Below are 13,614 nucleotides of genomic sequence, written 5' to 3'. Positions count from 1 at the left end.
AAAGGCTCAACTAGCCAACCGGAGGCTACAGCATTTTCAAGGTGTTGTAGCCGAAACCCACAATTACATTGCTGAAAAGGTGGCTGCATAGTGTCCAAGGGACTGCATGTCGCCCGACAAGACCCGAGGCCACTGGCTTGGGACACTGATTGTGAGGCGCAGGGCAGGAGAGTGAGAGCCAGCGCAGTGAGACGACCGGAAAGGTACATAGAACGTGGTCCCGTCCAAGTGCTCCTGAGATACCTGAGAGTTTGATGGATCACTACCCCGGAGGACACAGGACGACGTGGGTGGTTGCACACCGGTAACTGTAACTTGGGGAACTTAAGAACTGTGAGTAAAACCTGAAGACTGCACCCCACTGTGTCCTTGAATAATTGCTGCGCCATCACCAGACCTGCACTACACTGCACCAACAACATCTACCTCACAACATCACTATATCCTGCCCTGGAGCTAAGCTCTGCCTGTGGAGAGCTGAACCAACTCTGCTGCGTCACCATCAGCTCCAGTGGATCTGCACCGCAGCGTCGGCCCCATATAGCCGCATACAGGTGGCGTCACGAACATTATCTCTAAAAACTTTATTCCCCTTTTACTTTTCCTTTAATTATTTGACCGACCTGGGTCACGGACCGGGTCACCGCCGTGGTGACATCCCCATCACCGACCGGCCCGGCTACAGAGTACCCCATGGCCCCAGGGGGCGTGTCATATACTATGTATAGGAGACACCAGAGCAGCTGGTCTCCACCCAATAGCTCAGAGACAATTGAAAGTAAGCAGTAGAGGGAAAAAGTGATGAAAATGAAGGATACAAGGGAAATAATGGATAGAGTTATTGTTATTTATCATGTACAACTATATGACAGCTTATTTTTTGTCACCTGAAATGACAGGTACAGATTAATGACAGCTCTATCAAACTTCTGGAGATTTAGACATGACTGGAAAGCACACACAGATATGGCTCTGTAGGCAGCTTCCCTGCTCTCTTGATACATGAGCTGTGCACTGTAATATTCTATGTATGACATTTCTGTGTATTTAAATTCCATTTATTTCAGTTGCCATAAAAGTGCCTGAAGACAGATGCACTGTCAATGCAGAAAATACAGGAAGGAAGTGATTTTCTCCTATATGACCTCCCACAGGTACATTTTTTAATTAAAAAAAAGCTACAAAAATGAACAAATACATTATTTTTCTTTTACAGAATCAAATCTACTATTGAAACGCTACTTAAATATATGGCAAATTCCCTTTAAAGGGGTGATCTCCAAACTAACTTTCTAACTGTAGTGGAACTACATTTCCCAGTAATGGGGCAGTTACAGTTTTGCAATAGCTGGAAAGCCATAATTTAGGGATCATTGATTCAAAAGAAAACTCCAAGCAAAACTCATAATATATTTTAAGTACTGCAGTCATGAGTGGACTGTACAGGACACAGGGATTTTCTCTTTGATGTTCTTTTAATTCCGACATATTAAGTAATATGAGCAAGCTCCACCCCTGAGGAACTATTTATATGGTCACCAAGGCATAATAGCTGCACAGATGACTTATATATAGTAGTTTTTACCTACTGCAGTCATGAGTGGGCTGTACATGACACAGGGACTTTCTATTTATTGTTATTTTAATTTCTACATATTAAGTAATATGGGCAAGCTCCACTCCTGAGGAACTATTTGTACGGTCACCGATACATAATAGCTGCACAGATGACTTGTGTATAGTAGTTTTTACCTACTGCAGTCATGAGTGGGCTGTACATGACACAGGGACTTTCTCTTTAATGTTCTTTTAATTTCTACATATTAAGTAATATGGGCAAGCTCTAACCCTGAGGAACTATTTGTACAGTCACCGATACATAATAGCTGCACAGATGACTTGTGTATAGTAGTTTTTACCTACTGCAGTCATGAGTGGACTGTACATGACACAGGGACTTTCTCTTTAATGTTCTTTTAATTTCTACATATTAAGTAATATGGGCAAGCTCCCCCCCTGAGGAACTATTTGTATGGTCACCGATACATAATAGCTGCACAGAAGACTTGTGTATAGTAGTTTTTACCTACTGCAGTCATGAGTGGACTGTATATGACACAGGGGTTTTCTCTTTCATATTCTTTTAATTCCTACAAACTACGTAACATGGGCAAGCTCCACCCCTGAGGAACTGCACTGATGTCTTCGGATGAAGCTTTTTGGTTTCCTCTTGAAATGGCTAAATTAGTGTAACTTTCCTGAAATTAATAGTTCAGTAACTGTATAAGGTTCAGAAATTCCTAACCATGTCTGAGATCTTGTCTTGCTTTCAGTGCATGCAAACAGTCTTGAGTATATCTGGTGGCTGAAAATCAGTCCAGACTTGATGCTTATCACAGCTGAGGGTATTCTGCAATTGTATTTAGCCTAAGCAATCCTCTAGACACAGAATATGCAAGCAGGGTGCGATCTTATTATTGCATAACACTCTTAAAAAAAAATTAAACAAAAACAAAATAAAAAATTACCGATCTAACAGAAGCATCGTTTGACTACCCGAAACAATTTCTTGACCCCAAAACTTTTCCTACTGCAGCTAAAACTAAAGTCTGTAAAAACACATTGGTGTATCTAATGTCCACTTTTTTTCCACATAAGTCAATAACATGTGCAAATATATTAAACTTTGTATTATATTTTAAGAAAATTATCTATCTCCCTTATAACTATTATTGTTCAGATTCTCTGCACTCACTGTGAAAAGAAAAATGATAAAAGATGGAGCTTCTCATTTTTGGGGTAAACAAAGGTCCTCAGAGGTTGGTCCCCTAAATAATGATAATTAGGAGTTGGTCACTGAGGATCAAAAGAAGGCAGAATTAAAAAATGTTCTGTATATGGGTAAGCTACAAAAAGCACCAAAATAAGAATATATTTTGTAGTAGATAGCAAAGCAATAAAACCTAAAAAAATTATTGTAACCGCTATTGATAAATATAATTTTAGTAAATAAATATACATATAATACATTTAGACATAGACAAGACAGCATTAAAAACATAGGGGGAGCTACACAGAAAATTATGAGAATTGCATCAAATATATATATCCACATCAATAGGTATGTCAACAGTACATAAAATTGGAATAAGCATAGTCAGAAGGTGCATACCTTATCATAAAGTATAACTAAGGTATTTACTTAATATGAACAGTGTATAATAAATAATACATCCCAAATATAATATATAAAAAAAACAGACAATTATACCAAAATTAAAAAGCAATGTTATAGAAAAATTAATAATATCACAAATGTATTTTTGAACCTATGTAAGAGAGGAGCCCCCACTCTGACGTACGTTTCACCTAAGGTTTTTCAAGGAGTGGATATTTTCTTATTTCGTTTTTATCTCAGGTTCTCACTAGTGTTGAGCGAGCAGTAAAATGCTCGGGTGCTCGAAGCTCGGGCCGAGCTCACCGTGATACTCGCGTGCTCGACCCGAGCAACGAGCCCAATGTTAGTGTATAGGAAACCCGAGCATTTTTGCGGCGCCACCCCCGGCAGTCAGTAGAAAGCCTAAAAAGTGCCCAAAACAATAGTGACAGTGCCCAAATGACATGGGGACAGCATGGGGATCGTCACAGGAAGCATTTCTGACCCCCTGGTCACTGCTGTCAACAACGTGGTCTGAGGTATTAAGCCACTTTTACGGGCTCACAATAAAACGTTCAAAAACGAAACAAACTGTTTTCCTGTGAAATATGTTAAGGAACATCCTTTCCAGGGTAAAGACTTGTGTATAAGGTAAAATAAATAACCAAAAACAAAAATACTCCTCCACACCTTGGGCTATGTTCACAAGTAGCACTTTTTATGCATTTTTGCACTTTTGTATTGACAAATGCATTCACCGGGAAATGTCATTTTAACATTTTACAACCTTATCTGGCCATGTGCTGTGTGACACATGCATACAGTGCTGAAAAGACATGGGAACAGCATGGGGAAGACCCCTGGAAGCATCTCTGACACCCAGGTCACTGCCTAAAAGTGTGCCCATCAGAAGTGATCCTTGCCGCATCAGAAGATGCAGACTTGCAACTATCCCCGTGCAAGTCCTTGTCCCAGGGCAGTGTTCAATTGTACCTCCCCCATTCCTTGCAATGCAAGCGCAAATATACAGCCAACCACCCACCTACCCGCAGGCTGCAATACTATACTGATAGCTTGCACTTGAAATGGGGCCTTTTAGTTTGGAGGAGGCCGAAGCTGGCCACTACCTCATGGCTGCTTCGGCAGCGAGGTCTCCATACTCAGTCCCCAGCCGCCACTATTTGTCCCGGTAACCTTCCCCACACTTTTCTTAGCCTGGCCTGCTTTAGGGCAGCATTGGACGAGCTCACCAGACAACCAGACTCCTCCGGTGGGCCCTGGCTTCTCCATCAGGGGAGTTGAGAGTGCCAAGGTGAGGAGCATGATGATGATGATAGAAGTTAGCATCTGCTTTGTTTTCTTGGGATGCAAGCGTAAGTGTGCAGCCTGCCACCCACCCACCCCCAGGCTGCAATACTATACTGCTAGCTTGCACTTGAAATGGGGCCTTTTAGTTTGGAGGAGGCGGAAGCTGGCCACTACCTCATGGCTGCTTCGGCAGCGAGGTCTCCATACTCAGTCCCCAGCCGCCACTATTTGTCCCGGTAACCTTACCCACACTTTTCTTAGCCTGGCCTACTTTAGGGCAGCATTGGACGAGCCCACCAGACAACCAGACTCCTCCGGTGGGCCCTGGCTTTTCTATCAGGGGAGTTGAGAGTGCCAAGGTGAGGAGCATGATGATGATGATAGAAGTTATCATCAGCTTTGTTTTCTTGGAATGCAAGCGTAAGTGTGCAGCCTGCCACCCACCCACCCCCAGGCTGCAATACCATACTGCTAGTTTGCTTGCACTTGAAATGAGGCCTTTTAGGCTTGTTGAGGCAGACGCCGGCCACCATGTCATGGCTGCGTCGGCGGCCTGGTATCCATACTCAGTCCCCAGGCGCCCGGTGGCCGGGTGTCCACACTCGATCCCCAGCCGCCAGGGGGCGGCCGGGTGTCCATACTCGGTCCCCAGCCGCCCCTATTTGTCCCGGTGAGCCTTATACACAAGCGCACATACCAAAACATTACCTGTGACCTCCCCAGTGCATTTAGTGGGAAGGACAGCATATTCCGCTGTAGTGTGTGCACGCCAACCCCCTGTTCATGGCTCATGCGAAGATGCCTCCCCCCTGCACCTGTCATTGCAGACTTGCAACTATCCCCTTTCAAGTCCTTGACCCAGGGCAGTGTTCAATTGTACCTCCCCCATTCCTTGCAATGCAAGCGCAAGTATGCAGCCTGCCACCTGTGGCGCCCTGCTGCGCATTGGTGCCACAAAACCCAGAAGGGTGCATGGATGGACTTCTCCACAAGAGGCCCTCACACATTCACACACCTCCACCCTACCACCTCAGACCAGCAGAAGGAGCCTGTTAGGGATATATATAGGGAGGGTGGAGCCAGGCAGTGCAGTCTAGAGTTTAGAGTTGAGTGTGCTCAGTGAGAGAGCAGCACGCAGGCTGCTGTGTGAGGCAAGTTGAGGCCTACAGCACACACTGAAGCCTAGTGAGGGCCTTGAGTGGGCCGAAGGTGAGAGGAGAAGGAAGAAGTAGTGAGGGGGCAGAGGAGCATACCAGGCTCACCCCGATATATATACCGGACACCGGTTTTGCGCCTACAGGGACCCTTTATACCCAGTAGGAACCACCGGAACCCCTGGAGGACTACAGGCCCCAGGTTCACCAAACGCTAATTACAGTACCAGGGCTAGGAGTCACGGAGGTCGCAGCATCCAGGGAGAGTGATCTCCAAAGAGAAGGCCCTACCACCAGGTCAGCAGGTGCAAAGAGAGACAGTAACCAAGCTAGGCCTAGCTCCAGGCAGGCCAGAAGCTTAGAGAATAAAGCAACGGATCAGGAGGCCCTATACCCGCTCACTGGGGAGAGTCCAAAAGTGCGCCCTTCGCCTGGAGTACCCTGGACCGTGCCTGCAGCATCACCAGTAAAGGTACTGAAGCTTACCCCCGTGTGAGTGTCCGTTTTTCCTCCGGGACCGTCCTGCCGTCTCTCCCCTGCACCACCATCCATTACACCCCACGCTGCCTTGGAGCTAGCTCTACCTGTGGAGAGCCACACCATCCCTGCTGCCATAACACCAGCTCCAGAGGACTGCTCCGCAGCGGCGGCTCCCTCTAGCCGCAATCCACAGGTGGCGTCACAAACACTTTCCCAAATCCCCTATAAAGCTCCCCCTTTTTTACTGACCGGCCTGGGTCATGGACCGGGCCAGCCACCGTGATATCCCCCGGCAACCAGAGGCCCGGCTGCCGAGTACCCCACGGCCCAGGGGGCGCGTCACCACCCGCCCACCGCCAGGCTGCAATACCATAGTGCTTGCTTACTTGCACTTGAAATTGGGCCTTTTAGGCATGTGGAGGCGAAATCTGGCCACCACGTCATGGCTGCGTCGGCGGCCTGGTATCCATACTCATTCCCCTGCTGCCCGGCGGCCGGGTGTCCACACTTGGTCCCCAGCCGCCAGGGGGCGGCCGGGTGTCCATAAACGGTCCCCAGCCGCCCCTATTTGTCCCGGTGCGCCTTATACACAAGCGCGCATACCAAAACATTACCTGTGCCCTCCCCAGTGCATTTAGTGGGAAGGACAGCCTAACCACAAACACGTGGACAAGTGAATGTGGCCAGGAATGGTCCATCTCACTGACGCCTTCACACTGGGTTAATATTGTGGAAGCCGGGACACAGTTGGATACTGGGATGCAACACGTCCTCCAGACATAGAGGATTGCGGGTCCTGGGTCAATCAGGCTTCAACACAAAGTTTAGAAGGTAGACAGCAGCAGTGGTCGGCCTCCTACACAACGAGTAAATTATTCATGATCATGAGGCCATCTATCTCCTTAGCTTTCTGTTCCTTGGGATGCAAGCGCATGTATGTAGTAGCGGCTAGACCTGAGGTGGTCAGCGTTTTGGCGCATATCCTACCTCCTCCGAGGATTGCTGGATGTTTTCCTGCTACTATCCCAGTTCTATGACTCCCGTTAAAAGGAGATGAATGATGGATGAGGTAGTGGCAAAGGAGAAAGAGCAGGAGGAACAAGGACCATTCACATCAATATCAGGCCAGTCAACGACACATGTCTTGTAGGATATGTTTCTGTACCAAAAGGAGCGGTTCGGCTACACAGTTATAGGGCATACAATGAGTGCAATGCCTACAAAAAATTTTGAGGCACTCCAATGCCCCTTGGAAGTGACATGACTAAACCATTTTTTACATTTATAGCAACTGGGTCTCCTGTACACTGTTGGCCTAAGCAGTGAATGGAAGGCTTTCCAAAAATTATGAGGAACTGCAATGCCCCTTGAAACAGACGTGGATTATAGCGTACTAAAAACCTTCTACCCATTATTGGGGAGTAGGGCTCCCTTAGTGTTCGCCTATGCATTGAAAAGCAAAAGCTGACTAAAATTAGGAGGAAATGCAATGCCCGTTGGAAGAGTCGTGGAGGTTAGAGGTAATTAAAAACAACATTTCAATGCCCCTTGGAAGAGCTGTGGAGTTCAGAGTGGTTTAACAAGATGGTTTTAATGCCCCTTGGAAGAGACGTGGAGGTCACAGTAGCTTAACAAGACTGTTTTAATGCCCCTTGGAAGAGTGGTGGAGGTCCCAGTGGAATAAAAAGACAATATCAATGCCCCTTGGAAGAGTGGTGGAGGTTACAGTGGAATAAAAAGACAATATCAATGCCCCTTGGAAGAGTGGTGGAGGTCGCAGTGGAATAAAAAGACAATATCAATGCCCCTTGGAAGAGTGATGGAGGTCCCAGTGGAATAAAAAGACAATATCAATGACCCTTGGAAGAGTGGTGGAGGTCACAGTAGCTTAACAAGACGATTTTAATGCCCCTTGGAAGAGACATGGAGGTCCCAGTGGAATAAAAAGACAATATCAATGCCCCTTGGAAGAGTGGTGGAGGTTCCAGTGGAATAAAAAGACAATATCAATGCCCCTTGGAAGAGACGTGGAGGTCACAGTAGCTTAACAAGACGATTTTAATGCCCCTTACAAGAGCCATGCAGTACAGCATATTAAAAACATTATTCCCATTATTGGGGAGTGGGTCTCCCATAGTCTTTGCCTATGCCTTCCAAGCAAAAGCTTCCAAAAATTAGGACGGAGGAACTTGCAATGCCCCTTACAAGAGCCATGCAGTACAGCATATTAAAAACATTATTCCCATTATTGGGGAGTGGGTCTCCCATAGTTTTTGCCTTTGCCTTCCAAGCAAAAGCTGCCAAAAATTAGGATGGAGGAACTTGCAATGCCCCTTACAAGAGCCATGCAGTACAGCATATTACAAACAGTATTCCCATTATTGGGGAGTGGGTCTCCCATAGTCTTTGCCTATGCCTTCGAAGCAAAAGCTGCCACAAATTAGGATGGAGGAACTTGCAATGCTCCTTACAAGAGCCATGCAGTACAGCATATTAAAAACATTATTCCCATTATTGTGGAGTGGGTCTCCCATGGTCTTTGCCTATGCCTTCCAAGCAAAAGCTGAGAAAAATAATGGCAACACGGACCACGGTCACCCTGGTGGTATAGTGGTGGTGGAGGCTGAGGATAAGGAGAAGAGCAAAAAACAGTCGAAATGATGAAGCGTATACCCATGTGTGGGTGTGAAGCGGTGCATGGGAATACACCTCCCGAAATAACACAGTGGATTTGACTTTATGTTACTCTGCTGTCATTTGGTGGTGATGAGAAGTCTGGCCCAATCCAGCCCTTGTTCATTCTGATAAGGGTCAGCTTGTCAGCATTGTCAGTTGACAGGCGAGTGCGTTTATCAGTTATAATTCCCCCAGCGGCACTAAAAACACGTTCCGATAACATGCTAGCTGCTGGGCAGGCCAGGACTAGAGATGAGCGTTGTTCTACTCGAACTGTTCGCCAATCTCAAATTCGAGCTGTTTTGGGCGGTGTTCGAGCCGTTCGGCGAACACGAACAATTTGAGAAAAATTCGGCAGTTCGAGATTATGTTCGATAACTGTTCGTGCACCAAAATCATAACTGGATTTTTTCTCAGTAATGATGAAAATTAATGTTAATATGCAGTTTGAGTGTACAGCGGGGTGGGGGGAGGGGCAGGGGATGGATCTCTGCAGGAACAATGAAGATCTCCATTTTTTTTTCTCTTTCCCGCATTTACAGTGGGGAGGTGCAATCTGTCAGCCTATCAGCAGCGCACACACGGAGCGAAGTGCTTTTTTTCACACAAGCAAGGGCATGTGTCATTGGCAGTGTATGTCACATGTCCTTGCCCTATAAGACCAAGCCATTTTCCCCGTCGCCACCATTTTCTCACTGCTGCAGCTGCGTGTTAGACGGCACCGCTGTTGCTGTGTGCGCTATACCTTGTTAATTTCAAGCCAATTTTCGCACAAATATACAGATAGCTTGGGAGTAGGGAATAGTTGTGATTGCAGTCCTTTTAAGGACTAGGTTACAGCATTTCCTACGACTTTTATCAGGCAGGTCTGTGCTCTTAAATAGATAGGTTGTGGGAGTAAAGACTAATTGTAATTGGAGTCCTTTTCAGGACTAGGTTACATCAGTTCCTATCAGTTTTTGCCAGGCAGGTCTGTGCCAGTGCTGTGCAAGTTTTTTTCACAGCATTTGGCTGAATCTAGCAAAGCTAATCCTTTTTGGCCTATTGCAGAGTGTGTTAGTCAGTGGAGTAGCCTATCTGTGTTGCAAGATATACCACCTGTGTATAGAATACCAATTTTTTTACTGCACCTAGTGAAGTAAAATCTTTTGGGCATAGCATCATTCTATTAGTCCATCTATACTGACCTCCATCAGGTTGCAAACTGAATCTAATTTTTTTCTGCATCTAGCTCTGAAAAAATATTGGGCTTCTAGCTGTGTGTGGGTCTTGTTCTATTAATCCATCTATACTGACCTCCATCAGGTTGCAAACTGAATATAATTTTTTTCTGCATCTAGCTCTGAAAAAATATTGGGCCTTCTAGCAGTGTGTGGGACTTGTTCTATTAGTCCACCTATACTGACCTCCATCAGGTTGCAAACTGAATATATTTTTTTCTGCATCTACCTCTGAAAAAATATTGGGCTTCTAGCTGTGTGTGGGACTTGTTGTATTAGTCCATCTATACTGACCTCCATCAGGTTGCAAACTGAATCTAATTTTTTTCTGCATCTAGCTCTGAAAAAATATTGGGCTTCTAGCTGTGTGTGGGTCTTGTTCTATTAGTCCATCTATACTGACCTCCATCAGGTTGCAAACTGAATATAATTTTTTTCTGCATCTAGCTCTGAAAAAATATTGGGCTTCTAGCTGTGTGTGGGTCTTGTTCTATTAATCCATCTATACTGACCTCCATCAGGTTGCAAACTGAATATAATTTTTTTCTGCATCTAGCTCTGAAAAAATATTGGGCCTTCTAGCAGTGTGTGGGACTTGTTCTATTAGTCCACCTATACTGACCTCCATCAGGTTGCAAACTGAATATTTTTTTTTCTGCATCTACCTCTGAAAAAATATTGGGCTTCTAGCTGTGTGTGGGACTTGTTGTATTAGTCCATCTATACTGACCTCCATCAGGTTGCAAACTGAATATAATTTTTTTCTGCATCTAGCTCTGAAAAAATATTGGGCTTCTAGCTGTGTGTGGGTCTTGTTCTATTAATCCATCTATACTGACCTCCATCAGGTTGCAAACTGAATATAATTTTTTTCTGCATCTAGCTCTAAAAAATATTGGGCTTCTAGCTGTGTGTGGGTCTTGTTCTATTAATCCATCTATACTGACCTCCATCAGGTTGCAAACTGAATATAATTTTTTTCTGCATCTAGCTCTGAAAAAATATTGGGCCTTCTAGCAGTGTGTGGGACTTGTTCTATTAGTCCACCTATACTGACCTCCATCAGGTTGCAAACTGAATATATTTTTTTCTGCATCTACCTCTGAAAAAATCTTGGGCTTCTAGCTGTGTGTGGGACTTGTTGTATTAGTCCATCTATACTGACCTCCATCAGGTTGCAAATTGAATATAATTTTTTTCTGCATCTAACCCAGCCAATAGTTTTGGCCTAATACCACAGTTTGGCCACTCAGCTCTGCTCGGTTACCATCCATTGTTTTTTTGTGCAAACAACTCCAGAGTTGTGAATTAGTTAACCACCAAAATGAGTGGAAAAAGGCCTGCTGCTGGTGGAAAGGGGAATAGGCGTGTTGGGAAGGGGAAAAAAGGTTGTGTCCGTGGGGTAGGTGTTAAAGCAACAGTAACATCTGCAGAAGAAAGACCATCTTCCAGCCAAACTAAAATGTCTACTTCTTTTAGCGGACAATGTGATAAGATCCCTTTCTTACGGCCACGCCAATCGCTACAAATTCCAGATGAGGCACAAAAACAGCAGGTGCTTCAACGGATATCAAGTGCTCCTTTAAGTGGGCTCTCCTCCACATGAACTTCAACATCACAAATACTCCAGTCCTCAAAGGTGTCACCCAAATCGCACTTGCTTCCTCACAGCTCCCAAATCTCCAGCTGCCCGTCTGAGTATGAGGTAGAACAGATGGTTGAGTCTGCAGAGCTGTTTACTCATACTATAGCCTGGGAATCAGAGGTCGACTCCAGCGCTTCTGTGAATCCAGACGAGGAAATGATCTGCACTGATGCCCAGAATCTTTATGAGTCGGATCCAGGACCAGACGCAGAAGGTTCTGACCATAATGTAGACCCTCATTCCCAAACTGTAACTCCTGTTGGTGGAGACAATGAGGAAGACGATGATAAGACTCAAATACCTGATTGGAGCGACAACTTTAGTTTTTTGTCAGGGCAGGAACAGGTTGGCTCTGAGGACGACGGGTGTGATAACACACAGGGTGATGATGATGAGGTTGGAGATCCCACTTACTGTCAACCCACAGTCAGCCAAGAGATGAGGTCAGCAGAGGAGGTGGAGGAAGATGCTAGTGACGACGAGGTCAGGTTGCGCCTTCCTGGACAGAGACGTAGTACTGGAAGCACGTCAACAACTGCATCCTCAAACACAACTCTGCCTCTCACCACAAGTCGTGGTGGCTCTTCAGGTCGCATGGGTGCTAAGCCTTGCATAGCCTGGGCATTTTTTCAGATCGATAAAGATGACCCAACTCGTGTTATCTGTAACATTTGTCAGCAAAAGCTAAGTAGAGGCCAAAAAATACAGAGTTTGAGTACTTCATGCATGAACCGGCACATGGACATGAAGCATAAGTTGCAGTGGGAAGCTCAGTGTGCTACAATGCGGCCTAGCCGGCCGGGCCAACCACCGTCTGCCATATCTTGTGCATCCGCGGCCTCTTCATCCTCTGTGACTGGGGGGACAGCAGTCACACCTGTTTTGGGACGCAGACCTGCCACCTCTTTACCCGCAACAGCCAGCGTGATTGGCAGGTCATCATTTTCTTTGGAGGTGGTAACACCAGCTGGTGTTGAGCGCTGTCCGACATCGATAGCACCACCTTTGGATCAAGGCAACCTAACATGTCCGCCTGCATCTTCCTCACAGACCGGCAGTTTGCCGGGGACACCCTTATCAACCCCGTCTAAGCACAATAGCCAGCCCTTGGTCCCTCAGATGTGGACAAGTAAAAGACCATTTCCTCCTAGCCATGAGAAAGCTAAGAGGTTGAATTTCACCATCTGCAAGCTCTTGGCTACAGAAATGCTGCCTTTCCGCCTGGTGGACACAGAGGATTTTCGAGACCTTATGTCCGTCGCAGTGCCCCAGTACCAGATGCCCAGTCGGCACTACTTCTCAAAGAAAGGTGTGCCTGCGCTCCACCAGCATGTCGCACACAACATCACCGCTTCTTTGAGAAACTCTGTGTGTGACAGGGTGCATTTCACCACAGACACTTGGACGAGTAGGCATGGACAGGGGCGTTACATGTCGCTGACTGGGCACTGGGTAACTATGGTGACAGCAGGACAAGGGGCTGCTGTCCAAGTCTTGCCGTCCCCACGAGTTGTGCGTCAATCCTCTTTATGTCAAAGTTCCTCCACTGCTTCTGCCTCCTCAACCTCCTCTCGGTCTTCCACCTGCACCCAAAGCCTGTCTGGTCATGCCACAAGCTTTCTAACTGCGCAGAAGGGATCCTGCACACCTCCTTACTATGCTGGCAGTAGGGCTCAACGTCAACAGGCGGTTTTTACATTGAAATGTCTGGGAAATGTGAGTCACACAGCTGAGGAGTTGTGGTCAGCTCTGGAGAACCAATTTCATGAATGGTTGTCTCCACTGGACCTGAAACCAGGGAAGGCCGTGTGCGACAATGCTGCAAACCTGGGTGCGGCCCTTCGCTGGGGCAATGTCACACACGTGCCTTGTATGGCTCACGTGTTGAACCTGGTTGTCCAGCAATTTTTAGCCCACTATCCCAGACTAGATGGCCTTCTGCAGAGGGCACGGTCGCTGTGTGCTCACTTCCGC

This window comes from Phyllobates terribilis, unplaced genomic scaffold, assembly GCF_046119375.1.
Source record: "Phyllobates terribilis strain yellow unplaced genomic scaffold, ASM4611937v1 Scaffold_2__4_contigs__length_985480577, whole genome shotgun sequence".
In the NCBI taxonomy this organism is placed as follows: domain Eukaryota; kingdom Metazoa; phylum Chordata; class Amphibia; order Anura; family Dendrobatidae; genus Phyllobates; species Phyllobates terribilis.
This window is presented reverse-complemented; position numbering follows the sequence as displayed.